At 44.8% G+C, this 15,180-nt stretch overlaps 1 protein-coding gene across 4 annotated transcripts in view; it reads right to left on the reverse strand.

Annotated features, from left to right (window-relative positions):
* Positions 1–15,180, reverse strand: part of LRRC8D (leucine rich repeat containing 8 VRAC subunit D) — a 112,536-nt gene that overhangs the window by 91,492 nt on the left and 5,864 nt on the right. Inside the window, exon 1 of one of the 4 annotated variants that reach the window (XM_044383663.3) lies at positions 287–4,887. The exons of the other annotated variants lie outside the window; for them this stretch is intronic. The gene's annotated coding sequence lies outside the window, so the exon portion shown is untranslated. Of the gene's footprint in view, positions 1–286; positions 4,888–15,180 lie in introns of those variants that run through there. 4 annotated transcript variants of the gene reach the window in all.

Below are 15,180 nucleotides of genomic sequence, written 5' to 3' on the forward strand. Positions count from 1 at the left end.
AGCGAGAGATCCGAGTGTTGGCAGAGTGGAGGGAGGGGCGCAGACCGGCGGGAGGGAGCACCGGGGGGCTGCGGGTTGCATAACTACCGCCGCCCCCGCCGGCCTCGCCATGGTCTCTCCGGGAGCTGTCCCCCCCGCCGGGCGGGCGGCGACCCGCCACACGGGCTCTCCCCACGAGGTGCCTCCCCGCGGGCCGGGCTTCCCCCTGCTGGAGGCCTCGCAGCCAGCGCGCTGGCAGCCCTTCCGTTTCCAGCCCCTGCCCCGCTTCTCCCCTCCCCACATGTACCGAGTCAATGGACTGCACGCTTCCTCCCGAGCATAGCGCCGTAGCGCCGCGTGTAGTCTGCCTGGGTTTTCCTTCTTTCCTCTCCTCCCCGCCCCCGCCCCTGGAACAAAATCGCCTTCGGGAAGGTGTAAAGACAGGACCGAGCCTTTCCAGGGGAGTGGAGGCTGGATTTATGCAAAAATTTTAAGTGAATAGCCACATCCCAGTACATCCACTCCAACTAAGCACTGAAACAGCCTCAGGATGGGAAATGACTTGTCTTGCGCCTGGCTGACTCAAAAGAAAGCGTGCACACAGCTGCCACAAACGGGGGTGGGGGGGTGGAGGGGAGTTCCAGGGTTCTAGGGTCTCCACTAGGACAACCTCATCCTCACAGTCCCCTAACATTGCATATATCAATTCCACACAGAAGAGAATACTATAGTGTATTCTTTCAGGAAACAAGTATTTCTTCCTGCTTATGAAACACAGAGCAGTTCCAAAATTCTGAGTTTGGGTTCACTGTGTTACCCTCTGACTTAGGTGAACTTCAGGATAGTGTTCAAAAAATAGTAAACAGGTGGTTTAAGAATCTGCCATATGCAGAGCATACCAGCTCTAGGAGTTTGTAAGTGTGTTCAGTGCCGGGTTTCTGGGCTTACAGGTGTGCATGGCTTCATCTGTCTGCACCCTGCCTGCCCTTGCACACCAATCTCTGGGGTCACAAGGCACTTAAGGACTGTCTCAGATAAACAGCTCCTTTTACCATCAAGCTGATGGCTTAAATAAAAGTTATTCGTGTTTCAAAACTCAGCATGGACAGTAGGATAATTATTCTACATAGGATAATTATTCTACATAAAAAGCCAAATTTTGACGAAAGCAGAAATTAACTGATGGACATTAAGCTCCTACTCTGTGCTAGACAGCATCTCATTCTAATCTGCTCTTAGTTTTAACATTTCCCAACAGATCCACAAATGTCCTATTCTCATATTCCCAACTGAGGAAACAGGGTCAGAGAAGTTAAGTAACTGTCCTGATGTCTCAGCTAGAAAGTGGTCAAATGGAGAGTTGAATAACAGGTCTTTCCTAAGTATAAAATCTGGGCCATTTCCTCTACACTCCGCTAATTCTCAAAACAATAGTGAATCCCCAGAGAAAAATCAAGCCCAGTGACCATCTGTGATCCATTTCTTCATCTCCAAATGATCCTGCAATTTACAAGCTGTAACCCCGTTGAACTAGCTAGGGTCCTTACCCACCTCAGTAATATGTACCTTGATTACCCAAGCAGAGGACACTATGCTCTTTCCTACTATCTACTACTGGCTCTTTCAGCCTTTTCAGAATTACTCAGTGGCAAAAGTTCAAAAGGTTCTAGGGTAGCCTCTCTTCTGCCAAGGTACAAAGTCTGAGCAAGTTCAGAACCTAATCGGCTGACTAATATTTGTTCCGTGAATTCTTTCTCTTTACCTGGGATTTTTTAAGAGGGCAAACAAAACAACACAACACACACATAGCCTCAACTTTTAGTGAAACTGATGAAATTCTCTCATTTTCTATTTCCTTTGGCTTCAGCACTTAGCTCATACTCACCTGTCAGGAGCATGCTACCAGCCTCCTGACAAGCCAAGAAACAAAAGTACACATAAAAAAGCTGATTAAGCACCTTGGCAATGGCAAGACCCTGGGCGCTTGGGGAGAGTGAGGGAGGAAGTGCGCTTTTATCCTGTGACCAGATGAACTGCATCTCACTTGGCCCTGCCCACCCCCTCACTAAGGAGCACACTCTGGAGTTGTAGACTCTGCAGGTGAATGGCCAAGGGCAGCCCAAGCAGGGTGGTGGCGGAGACCCAGAGATAAAGTCCCATCCGTTATGTGTGCCCAGTCTAATGAGGGCTTATTACCGAAAACTTCCTGAGGGGTCTCAGCATCCTTTCAGGGTCCAGCTCTGTCTTGGCTGCCACCTTGTACCTTCTCACAGTCCCTTGCTTCCCTGGACTTGTCAACTCTTCATCTCTTTTTACAGACTTAATACTTTTTCCCAAAGCACTGCCATTTTTTCCCCACAAAGTACATGGTAGGAGGGAAGCATGTAGCTCAAAACTTCTCTCTCATCTAAAAAAAAAACCTGTTAGGGGCACCTGGGTGGCTCAGTAGTTAAGCATCTGCCTTTGGCTCAGGTCACGAGGGGAGCCTGCTTTTCCCTCTCCCTCTGCCTGCTGCTCCCCCTACTTGTGCTCGCTCTGTCAAATAAATAAATAAAATCTTTAAAAAAATAAAAATATAAAAGAACCCTGTCAATAATTACCATGTTTTTGAGGATAAAATTCTATTTCAAAATACATTTTGGTATCCCTGCCTTCATTTTTGTTACTCATTATGATTCCAAGAGCCTAGAAGGAAAATCTCTGAAGAAAAAGGAAATTCTTAAGAAAAACCAAAGGAAACATGCTGAAATTAACCTGCATGGATCCCGTAATGTACATACAACGCTCCTACAACTGCATCAGTCCCAGACCTGTTTCCTAACAGCCACAAGGTCTGAGTATCATACTTTCCCATTGTTCAGCTGTTCTCCTACACCTTCTGTGTTTCACAGAGAAGTGTTTCTACCTTATACCTGTTGAGTAAAAAAAAATAAGAAATAAATCTAAAACACGACCTCATAGGCAGAGAAAAAAATATCTCCCCAGTAGGTACAAATCATGCCACAAGAGATAAAACTGATTTTGGAAGAATATTGGAAGTTCATTTTGAAAGTCTCCACTCCCTAAGTACGACAGTCCATGGATCAAGACGGCAACATCATGAAAGCCATTTTGGAGGCTCCAAATTAAGTGACAAGAGATAGCTTCTCTGAGGACTAACAGGTGTGGAGGAGGAAATGATAAAATCATATCTTAAATGATACTGCTTATCCTTCTTCATCTTAAAAAGAAAAAGACCTTACCTTGGTGGTTAAAAATGTTTGCCACAGATTTCTTTGTATGAAAATTCTTGGGCCATTATTTTTTTTTTTAAGATTTTATTTATTTATTCGACAGAGATAGAGACAGCCAGTGAGAGAGGGAACACAAGCAGGGGGAGTGGGAGAGGAAAAAGCAGGCTCATAGCGGAGAAGCCTGATGTGGGGCTCGATCCCATAATGCCGGGATCACGCCCTGAGCCGAAGGCAGATGCTTAACCGCTGTGCCACCCAGGCACCCCTCTTGGGCCATTATTACAGCTGGATTTTGCAAAGAAAAAGACAATTGACAGGCCGTCTGGTTACCTAAGAGAGTGCCTCTCTGTACTAGCAGACTTCACATCAGTGACCCTATCTGCCTGCATTTCCAGGGTGGCAATGCAACAGGCTTTTCTGTGAAGGAGGTCTCTGGCACTCACACTCACCTCCCAGCCTCTGCAAAACCTGGGCCATCGCTTTCAAGGAAGATGTCCTCAGAGCCAACTGGCTGGCTTGATTGGCATTTACCCACAGAGGGTTATTAGCCATTTTCAAGGAGCCAGAGTGTCATTTCCCATGGCAAAAATGCAGTAGAGCGGTGCAAATCATTTTTTAAAACTGTGCCTGCAAGACAGTTTGGGGTCCCTTCTGGGCACAGAGTTTCCTCGCTCTGAACAAGCTGAGAAGGAAAGCACTGCTTAGAGCACCCCATAGCATGACTCAGAAGACCCCACTACAAAGCAGAAACATAGGGCCAGGGTGATTACAAGCCTGGGCTGGTATATCTCACAACTCAGTACCTTGGTTTCCCCAGCTTCCAATCACACGTACAAATTCACCCACGCTGCATAGAATTAGTTTACCTGGGACCCTCACATGCCCTGCCCGCCTGAACTTGCACAACTGCCTTTTCAGGGAAGACTCATTATCACTGTGTGAGAAGAAGCAGTGGAGTTCACAGATGTTACGTCATTTTCTCAAAGCAGCAGGTAATGGAGCTAAAACTCACCCTGGGTCTGTTCTTCCTCCTTTTAATTGAAGAGAAATGAGTGGGTGCATTTTGGCTGTGGATTTATTCTTCTGTGCTACACAACTTTTACTCAGAAGAATCTTACTTTTCAAACACAACTTGTAATGTTCCCTCAGCTGCATCATGTTACTTCATCACCTTGCCAAATTTCTGTAAAGTGTAAATTATAAGCATGTATTTTGTAACCGGCCAACTGATTCTCAACCCTAGCAATGTAAGTCCATACAAATTAGGTTAAATATGCTCTGGGGCCGCAGCTGAATATTATTTTATAAAATCATAATATCCACTAGTCAAACTGTGATGCCGAAAATCTCAATATATTTTTTCCAAGTCTCCCCTCTCATTCTTCAGTTAGTACGCAAATATATAAGTAAAGTGCGCCAGGGCGGCTGACGTGCAACGATTTAAAGAGCATAAGTAAGAAAGAATAGCAAGAAGCCACAGAAGTTTGACGAAATGCAAATACCTGTACACAAGTTAAGAGTATTCGAAACGTTCCTGGCACAAACTGTTAGCAGTGCACAGCCTTGGATTATTTACTGTCGATCTTGATATGTATTGTGTAGACTAAACACTGTCCTGTAAGACACTTCTCTTTGGAAAGCATGTTTTGTCTATTTATCTTCTGTAGTGGGTATTTCTGCTTCCTTATTAAAAAAAAAAAACAAAACTTAGGGGCGCCTGGCTGACTTAGTCAGGAAGAGCATGTGACTCTTGATATTGGGGTTGTAAGTTTGAACCCCACATTGGGTATAAAGATTACTTAAAAATAAAATCTCCAAAAAAGATTTAATTGTCTTTGGGCTTAAAAAATAATATATTAAAAACCCAACAACTTAAAAGAATTGGCCCCAATGAGTCAAATAAACATAAGGTTCACTGCCAAGAAAATGTTTTTAAAAAAGATTTTAAAAATATATAAACATCTGTACACATCTGATGATAGCAAAGTATTATGAGCTCATAGGGAATACGTCACACACATCACTGTCTATTGAATGTATCAATTCTTAGTGATCTATTACAATGGAATCTTAAAGAAAAAAAGCAATTTGTGAATAATTTAAGGTGATAAAATCGGACAGTTGATTTTCATTTCCTTTCCTTTGCCTGTAACAGAATGGCTAAGACAAACAGCATAAAAGAGTAACAAAATGCCTAGAAAACCCAGAAACATCATTATAAACTTTGGAAAGATTAGTCATCCATGTTTAAATTAAACCAAATTCTAACCACTTTACATGTCTTGACTCAATTATTCCTGACAACAACCCTAGGAGGTAGAAAGCACTACCTTTGTATTACAGATCAGGAAATAGACGCAGAGATATTAATTTGTCTAAAGTAACACTGTTAGCAAATACCGGAACTTGGGCAGCCTGGATGGCCACAGAGTCTACTTTTAACCAACACATTTTACTACCAATAAGGCACAATTGGATTGGACTTGCTTTTTCCAGCAAGAAAGTTCCAGGGGGAACTTTGGGGGATAGGCCCATGAGTATGGCACAATCAGAGTTTTTCCTTTTTGCAGCAAAAATGGTTGAAAGGGGTAAGAGATATACAGCCTGCTACATGTTGCTGAAAAAAAGGAATATTGAAAAGAAAGGAAAAGATATCTGCAGAATGGAAAAGCCAGGAAGAAGAGCTACTTCCTCGCCTTAAGCAGAATCCTGGCTTGCAAGGCTTCAGGATCGCCTGGCTATGGCACAACTGAGTTAGCAAGGGAAGGGAATGCAATGAACCCCATGTACTTTGATCTTCCTGAAGCATCTGATACAGTGTCCCATGAAATCAGGAGCACTAAATCAACTGAAACTTATGTGGCAACAAGAACCACACAGGAGTTAAGCAGGCTAGAAAGAAAAACACTGGATAGATCTACCAGTATGATGAAGAAAGAACCACAAGGAACAGTGTTCAAAAGTAACTTGGAAATTACACCGTTATAATCAAATGTGCACATAACATTAATCTGGGAGGTGTAAAAGGGCAAATGAGGGCAAGCCAATTGAATCTGTTAAATTAATAGAGAGGTGAAGAGAAATTCAGTTTCATTTTGGGCTCCTTTTAATTTTCAGGGAGGGGCTAGGATGTCCAATGGGTACTAACCACCTCTAGACCTGAAATGCCAAGGCTGAGCTAAGTAAAGTAAGCAACGGCAAACTGGGTATGTTTAAAATTTTTGGACCTTACGTCTGAACTTCAAAAAGCATGATCCTATTATTCCACACGCCAGCAGTAAAGTTCCATGAGAAATAATATTCCTTTCAACAAGAAGACTTTGTTAGCAAAATTCAAAGAAAAGAAGGGTCTCAAAGGCTGAATTTGGAGGTCAGATGAAAAAGTCAGTAGTGTATGTATAATCTGGCCCCACTACAAATATGCCACACAAGCAGAAGGTCATGAGAATGGTTTGCAAACACACAGCGGAGAAGGAAGAGAGAAGAGAGCTAAAACTTGGACTAACATTATTTTTTTAAGCATAAATTATAATTTCTAGTTTTTTTTAATGTTGAGAAATCGCTTCTCCCTTGGTAGAACTGTTTGCCTTCCCAGCAGAAATTATACTTTAAACGTCAGTAGTTGATTTAGAACTCAAGAAATGGGAGTAAGAGAGGTCTGTAACATTTGGGGGAAAAAAATGGCTTAAGTTCAGGTTGGGTCCCAGGAAATGTACAAGTGAGCAGCATTTCATTCGACTCCTAAGAGACTGAACTGAACTGGGGGCACTATAGACACCCTGCTCCAGGCGACTCCAGAATTCACGCTCTGAGAGACTGTGGATGAACAGTCACCAAGGAAATCCTACATATTCCATTTCCTTCTAAATAAAGGGAAAAAGCCAAATTTAACACAGAATCATAAAGATTAGAACTACATTCTAGATATGAATGGGAAAATGTATGTGAAAGCGACCACGTTCTGAAATTATCATTTAATACCTATAGAGCATAGAGACAGATCTTCCCCAAGCATTGATTATTGGCCCCCTCCCATGGTTTAAAAATTATTCATGCCATGACAAACCCACAGTTGGGCCCCATACCCAATGTCCTAATGTCCACAGGACCCACTGCTTGATCTGGCTGCACTCAGAAGCACCTGCAGGACCTTGTAAACACAATCATCCAGGCCAGGCCCCACCCCAGATCTACACCATCAGAATCACTGCTGGGGGTGAGTGTTTAATCTGTCCATTCAAGGAACTCCCAGGGGGCCCTAAGGTGCAGCCTGGTTGGGGAACCTCTCCTGAAGACATTCTACTCCTTTCTTCACTCGACCACCAGAATTGCTGAAGTCAGAAACTGCAACAAATAACGTCTCTTCTCATGAACCTTTAGTGCAATAACCTTCCAAAGGCAATGGAATGAAGTCCAAATTCCTTAGCAGGACACCCGAGGCCCTCTGTAATCTGTCCCAAACTGCTTTTCTGCTATCCTTTCTTCCCACATTCCTCCCTCCGTCACAGCACCAATCCCTAAACACACACATGCTTCTTTCACGTCCCCATACTTCACCGCCCCAGTGTCCCCTCGGTCTTCCACCCTTTCTCTACCAGTCAACATCTTCCACATCCTTGCAGGCCCTGCTCAAGTTAATTTTCTGAAATAGTTTTGTGTGTGAAATCTTCTCTGATTTTTTTTTTTTTTGGAAGACTTTATTTATTTATTTATTTATTTGAGAGAGAGAGTTAAGAGAGAGAGCATATGCAGGTGAGGGGCAGAGATGGAAGCAGACTCCCCACCAAGCAGGGAGCCTAATTCCAGGGGGGGGCCTCCATCCCAGAACCCCGGGATCATGACCTAAACCAAAGGCAGACGCTTCACCGACTGAGCTACCCAGGTGCTCCTTCTCTGATCTTTCCAGTCAAAAATCAGTCTCTCCTTCCTCTGAGCAAATGTCCAAAAAATGGAGCTCATGTAGGAGCTCCCATACACCGCATGCTGTGCTGAATTACACGAAACTGTTCGCATGCCGGTCTCCCCACGGAGAGCAGAGGCATATGTGACTCGTGTTTTATACTGTGGATAAGGGACAGATCCAGGTTCAAAGTGTAGTTCTTCCAGGTACTTACTAGCACTGCAATCCTTGGTGGGTTATTTAAACACACTGTGCCTCCATTTTGTAATCTTCGAAATGGAACAATGACAAATGATATCCACCTTCATGACTGAAGTGAAGATAAAGCATGAGAAATGTTTGGCTCAATACGGACCACCTAAAAATTCACCCAGGAGACAGCTTTTCATTATCTTTTATTATTAATTTGAGTTTCCTATGCCACAGGAATGTACTGCAAGGCAGTGCTCAGATCATTTGCTTTCAAAGTAGTAAGCAGTGATTTCTTAACGCCCTTTCTCCTTACCCAAGTTTGTTCCGTCACGAAGGGTATTTCATAATATGTCTACTGACAAGTCATCTCTTACTCCCCTTTCTTTCCTTCAAAAATCATTGTACAAAATTCCAGCGAGCAAGCCCTGTCAGCGTCCCTCCTCCTCCAACTGACTTTTTGCTTTGAACTACAGTAACTGCCGACGGCCACAGGGTCGCTGCCCAGAGAACCGCCCGCTTCACCCTTACAACAAACAGCACTTTGTAGGCAAACTGGAGGCGAGCCCAAAGTAGGAGGGGGAAAAGCCAAGGAAAAGGAGTTTGGGCCAGAAACTGAGTTGACACCCACACGACGGTCCACACTGTAACACAGGGAGAGAACAGGGAAGGAAAGACATAAACCTTCGCAATACTCGCAAGCATCCCCCTCACCGCTCCTCCACGGAGAGTGACTTCCAGGGCTCACAAAGGCCACGCTGGTCCCCTCTCTGCCTAACACACACGGCTACTGTTGTTGACAAACGACTGTCCTGTAGAATAGCACCTGCTCTTCACCAAACCAGTCATGTTGCCGTGACTACCCCTCCATCATTCCCATGGAGACGAAACCCAGTGAAACCCAACGTGAATTAAATCCAAGGTCACACAGTCAGTAGAAGCCAGGGCCAACACCGGATCTCAAGTCCTTCAGCTCCAGATCCATGGTCCTCCCACTGCCTTACATTAAGTGTGAAAAGCAATTGTCAACATGCTCTCAGAAGCACTCCAAATCCACTAGTTGTAAAGGTAAACCGTTTCTGTGCTCTTAAAAACAATTCTGGTGCCAAGAGCGAGGGCTGTCACAGCAGCGAGGCCCCAACGGCTGCTCCGAGGAGGATCTGTGCGGTATGCGAGCACGCCATTCCAGAAGAGCTGCAGCTCTCTGTTCCTAGATGGAAACTCTCCTGACAACTCTGCTCATTCCGTTTGGGGAGGAGCGACTGGGGAAGGAGCAAAATTGTCATTCTTTTTTCAAACCCAATCTTGATCCTGATTTTAAAGCTGAGGCAATGTGGGAAGCAAAAGAGGTTCTAAAGCAAATCTGTGATCCTTGCTGTGAGAGAGCGTGAGAGGCAATAATGCAGTTCTCAAAAGCACGGATCCTGAAGCCACGAGGGCCTGGGCTCCCATCACTGCTCTGTCACTGCCAGTATCTGGCCCTGAGTCCCTCAGCTGCTCACGGTCATGGGGAAGTGCAGCCAGACTGCGGAACTGGGCCTCAGTGTCCTAGGCTCCATGGGGGTGGGGGGCAGGCGGGTGAGGAGCAAATGAGCTCCTCAATGCAAAGTGCTCCAAACAGTGCTGGGCACGTGTGTTTCCTATTATCATTTCCGGAATGGAATTGGTCTCTAAGGCTGTCTTTTTCAAGTGTATTTTATAAGAAGGTTCAAGAAGACTTCTCGTACAATTGGTTTATCCCTAATGCCCCAAACCAGCACGAAGATTATTTACAAGTTTCACTTCCTGATAGGATCTTCCAGGATTTCCATCTGTGGACTAGAGTCCCTGTAAGAAGAAACAGTGGAATTGGAAGAATTCTTCTTCTAACAGCGATAGTGCAAGGAAATCGGCACCCATTCTCTCAGTACTGCAAACTGGCTTCCAGCATGGAAAAAAAAAAAAGACCTTCATTGCATTAAACTAACTAATGCGGGGGGGGGGGGGTTGGTGTGTGTGTGAATTTTTTAAAAATGCGTGTTTTATTCTGAAAGCCACCAAAGCATTAAACATTTAAAGTTACACCAGCTGAGAGGGACTTGGTTCCGCTCACACAGGGATGACAGTCCTATGGACTGGAATAAAACCTGCTGATGAATCAAAAAGATTTCTTTCCCAGAAAATGCTGAAATTCCAGGAACAATGTGCTATACTTGGGATGATGAAGAGAACAATGCCTTTAAAAAATCCCCTCTCGGGCTAGGCGCCCAGCGTCAGCTAGCAACAGAGATCTGCTCACGCATCACCTCTCCTCTCTCAGAAGGGGCATTTGCACAACACATTCTACGGCAACGATGGAAGGCTCTTCCCCTTAGAAGAGCAGATACGACGGAACACAGCAGCACCAGTCGGGTCACAGGTCGGGTCATAGGTCGGGTCTGAGGTCGTGCCCTGCACAGGGGTGCCCAGCCAGGAAGCAGGGGCAGAAACCCAGTCTCCGCTGCTCCCCGCAGCGCGCCCCGACGAAAAGGCAGTCCTGCCGCCGCTGACTTCACACAAAGGGTCTGTGGGGGCTGCTCCAAGTCGTGCTGAGCACACGAGCCCTCCACGAGCGAAACAAGCTGGTGTCCAGCGCCCCGTGGGAGCTGGGGGCTGCCGGGCGTACCCCCTTGGACGCCGCTGCAGTTTGTACTCGAAAACAGCCAACTTTCTGCAGTGCAAACATTTGCCAGCCCTCCTGGTTTCCTTTTGGTTATCAGCTGCTCTGTATTCTCCTTTCTGACGGGAACCCTTTCCCTTCCTTTCCACTCCAATTCTCCTTTTGCAGAAGCCACAACACAAACTAATGCGCACCCACGAGGAATGGCAAAATCATGGCACTCTGCCCACCCACATAGATTCCACACTACTTCTAAATATTTATCGGGTCACAGTTGTCCCTTTCTGGTGTAAAGACTCTTCTTGCCTCTCCCTCTCTTCTCTATTACCCCCAAATCGATTTTGAGATATAAATAAATGCCCCTCTTCCCTTATCGTGGGAGAGTAGATGATCTTTCACCTCCAAGTGGCGCTTACCCCTCATTCTCTACTCCTGGGCCCACCTGCCCCCTCCGCCCCCATACCGGTATGATCTTGGCCTCCCGGCTTCATTCCCAAACTATATGTTTCTCCCTGAATCTACCACTCCTCAAGCAAGACAACCCTTCACATGCATTCATTCCAGGTATAACATAACAAATTTAAAGGGGAGAAGTTGTTACCATTACAAGTAGGGGGCTTTTGTTGTTGTTTTTCTACTTTGTGTGTGTATGGGGGGGGGGTGCACAGAACAATGAAATCAAGTTTTGATCGGTTTCCACTTAAACAGATTTGTCGAAGTGTATTGTGCTTTTATTCACATCCCATGCTTCTGTTTACCTGGTTCCGAAGGGCTATCTATCGCTAAAGGCCTAACCTTGCAGGCTGTATCCAGCCCACAAAGCCATTTTGTTTGGTCTGCAGGAAGTTCTTACTCAAAATGTTGAGTTAGCCAATCTTTTAAAATCAGGAGATTTTAAAGTAATAATCCAGATTTCTGGCTTACGGTGAAAAATCAGAAGATCTGGCAAGACTTGCCCACATTCCCATATGGCAACAATTGGCTGCTGAACAGATCAGTTGAACAGAGCCCCTTTAGACAGACCTGCACTTTCTAGTTCAGCCCAGGTCCACCCCACTCCTTCCTGATCGCCCTTCCCTGAGGCTGAGGACCAACTGCCACAAATCCTCTTCTGTGAGGCGTACTTCAGGCAGTGCCTAATATTTGCTTAAGACCCCAGGGCAGAGCAGGCCTCCAACTCGGACGCTCCCTCTGGTCAGCGCAGGAACTACAGATACAATGACAAAGTTATTTGCCACATACAAAATAACGTGTAAGGAAAAGAACTAAGAGAGAAGGAAAATGTGCCATAATAGAACGCTATCTGAAAGGAACTACACTAAAGAGAGAGAAGAGTGTCCCTCCCTCCCTGTGTGCGTGTGCATGAGATGGGGGTGCGTTCGTGCAAGCTGTGTTAGCACTGCAGACCACCTTCTAATCTGTACTTTATTATTGGCTAAATGTTAGTGTGGAAAATACAACCTCCGAAGTCGAAATTCTAACAGAATGAATTCACTCCCCTGAAATGGTTATACATGAGCAGAACACATCTACCAATGGGTCTATAAATATGTGATGTAGACAGACGGATACTTATTGACGCACTGCTTACTGAGAGGACATAGATAGGAGTGTTTATTGTTTCACTGCGTATGTTTGCTATGGCACGTATTCAGCAAGGACTGGCTGTTAACACCTGACAAACACGAGCTACGACTGTATGTAGTTACGTACAGCAGTCGTCGTAAGGTCACATCTCCTGAGAAGGAGGACACTCCTGCAACGTACACCACTACAAGTGGCACTCCATCGCCAACACTGGTGACAAGAGAATAGGGCTCAAGGAGTCACCAGGACAAGTGATTTTTAAATACCCTCTCAGTTCTACGATAAACTTACCCTCAAGTGGTTTTATTCTGGTTGGTATTTTCGAAAACGCTGTACGCTGGCGAGAACACTGGCCTGGAAGTCAGCAGACCTGGGTGCCACTACGCTCTTCTCTTCACAGCCTGTGTTCCCAGGTTCAGATCTGACCCCTGAATGGGGAGCAGACCCAGACAGGTTTTAAGGTCGCTCTACACCTCAAAATCCTATTCTCTTTTTTGTTTTTGGCAAGAATATGAATAGGTATTATAAAATGAATACAGAAAAATACAAGAGAAATGAGAACAGCAGATAAGAAAATAGGCTTTGAAATGACAAGTGTAGTTTCAAATTCCACCTCCACCACCTCTGGTTTTTTTGCAAACCACATAACCTCTCAAGCCCCAGTTACCTCATCTGTAAGGTGGGAGTAGTCCACTTTCACTCAGGATTGCTTTGGGGACTGAACGAGAATACATGTAAATTCCAGAGCACAGGTTTGGACAATCAGGAAATGCCTAATAGTTATTAGTATTAATCTGGGGTATTCCACAAATTGTCCAATTGCTTCTTGACCAGTTTAGATTAAAAAAAAAAAAAAAGACTAGCTATATCTGATAATAAATTGATTTTAAAAGCTTATTCAGTAGGGTAACATCATGCAGACCATTTCCCAGAGAATTTTAACTTTCAAATACTTCTTAGAACTAAGCTGGCACAATCAGCGATGAGACTTTTGACTGATGGTACTTCATACCCGATGTGACGGGTATGAATCTGTCCTGTCTCCAATGCGTGAAATCTGGAGAAGCAGCTCTCTGGGGATCAACGTCCTTCAGGGAGAAGGGCTGTCTTGCATTTCCTTTCTTCTCCCTGCTTTGTAGAATTCATTACAGTGCTGGTGATCTGTTGATGCTGAGATTTAGCAAAGGAATTTATGGGTTGCTGGGGAAGTGAAGCCTTCTCTGGCAATGTTCCTAACTATTACCAGCAAGCAGAGAGCAAAGTAAAAAGGGTTTTAAGAAACGTTCATAATGGAATCTAACATTGTTATCTGTGAGCCTTGCCCAACAGCAGGTGTCCACAGAAGATATGGACATCTTGAAAACCTTAGAGCAGTAGTAGTACCAGACTTGATTTCAGACTAGTAAAATCTGAAAGACTGTCATAAAATCGCCAGGACTTAGGTGACCAAGAAATGACCCAAAAAACCAAACTATCACCATCCTTCACAAAAGGAAAAAAAATTAATACCTCAAAGTAGGAAGAACCCAAGATTTTTTAAAAAGACCTTTTACATTGAATCAACTCAGCATTAAAATCAAAACTGAAAAGCTTGCCGCATTGTCTCCATTCATTTCTTTCTCCATAGGCTGGAGCAACTGTCACCACGGCCCCCCTCTGGAAATGGACTTCCAGTTGGCCCCATTATGCCATCCAGTCTGGGGCACAGCACCTCATGGAGGCACGAAGGGCCACACTGTGAACCATCAAGTGTCTTGGTCATCACCTTCCAAGGATACGGATGTATCCTTAGACTCCGTGTTTGTCTTGGTAACGAATTGTGATCCTGTCAGCCACAAATGTTTCGAAACCTTTTTGAGAGTGTCTTTAGTCAGTCCCCAGCCTTTGCGTGCAGCTCTGTAAGACAGTGGTTCTCAGTCTCGGCTCTACCTATGGAATCACTTGGGGGCAGAGAGAGCTCTTTTCAAAATGAAACTCCACGTCCAGAGACTTTGATTCAATACCTACAGCTCAAGTAACTTAAAAATATTCCCCAGACTGAATGATAGCGAGGCAGGGTTGAGGAAAACTGGTGCCGAATTTTTTTGCCTTCATCCTGAATTTATGTATTACAAAGCTGGAAGGTATACCTCTTCAGGCATTCCTTCAGGGGACAAACATGAATGGAGGGCCTGCCATGTGTGAGTCACTGGGAAATAATCGGAGAATAAGACACATTAGCCCCTGTCCTCACCATGCTGACAAGAGTACCGGAGAAACAGACAAGGAGGTGGGCGATGGAAATACCACATTCAGGCTTCCTGGGATTAGGTGAACATTCTAGGTTCCTCCGTCCTTACCCTCATGGTTCCACAGGCTTCGATAACATCTCCTGGTCTTCTTTCCAGATAATAAAAATCCCAGTATTTTTATCAGAAAAGCAGACAGGCAGGGCCCTGTCCTTGTGGAGTTTCCATTCTAGCAGGAATGCCTATGTTTTCTAGGTACCATTACATTGGTGGTCCTGCTCCACTGTCCTTCCTAAAGTCAGGTGCCCCAGCTTTGAACAAAGCACAGTGGAAACTCAAATAAGATTGCTTTCTGTTTTGCTTCCACAATCTTTTTTTTTCAAAGTCTTTTTGATGGAGCTTAGCATTTCCTGTCTTTTTTAATAT

Source organism: Ursus arctos, unplaced genomic scaffold (genome assembly GCF_023065955.2).
Source record: "Ursus arctos isolate Adak ecotype North America unplaced genomic scaffold, UrsArc2.0 scaffold_12, whole genome shotgun sequence".
NCBI classification, from domain to species: Eukaryota; Metazoa; Chordata; class Mammalia; order Carnivora; family Ursidae; genus Ursus; species Ursus arctos.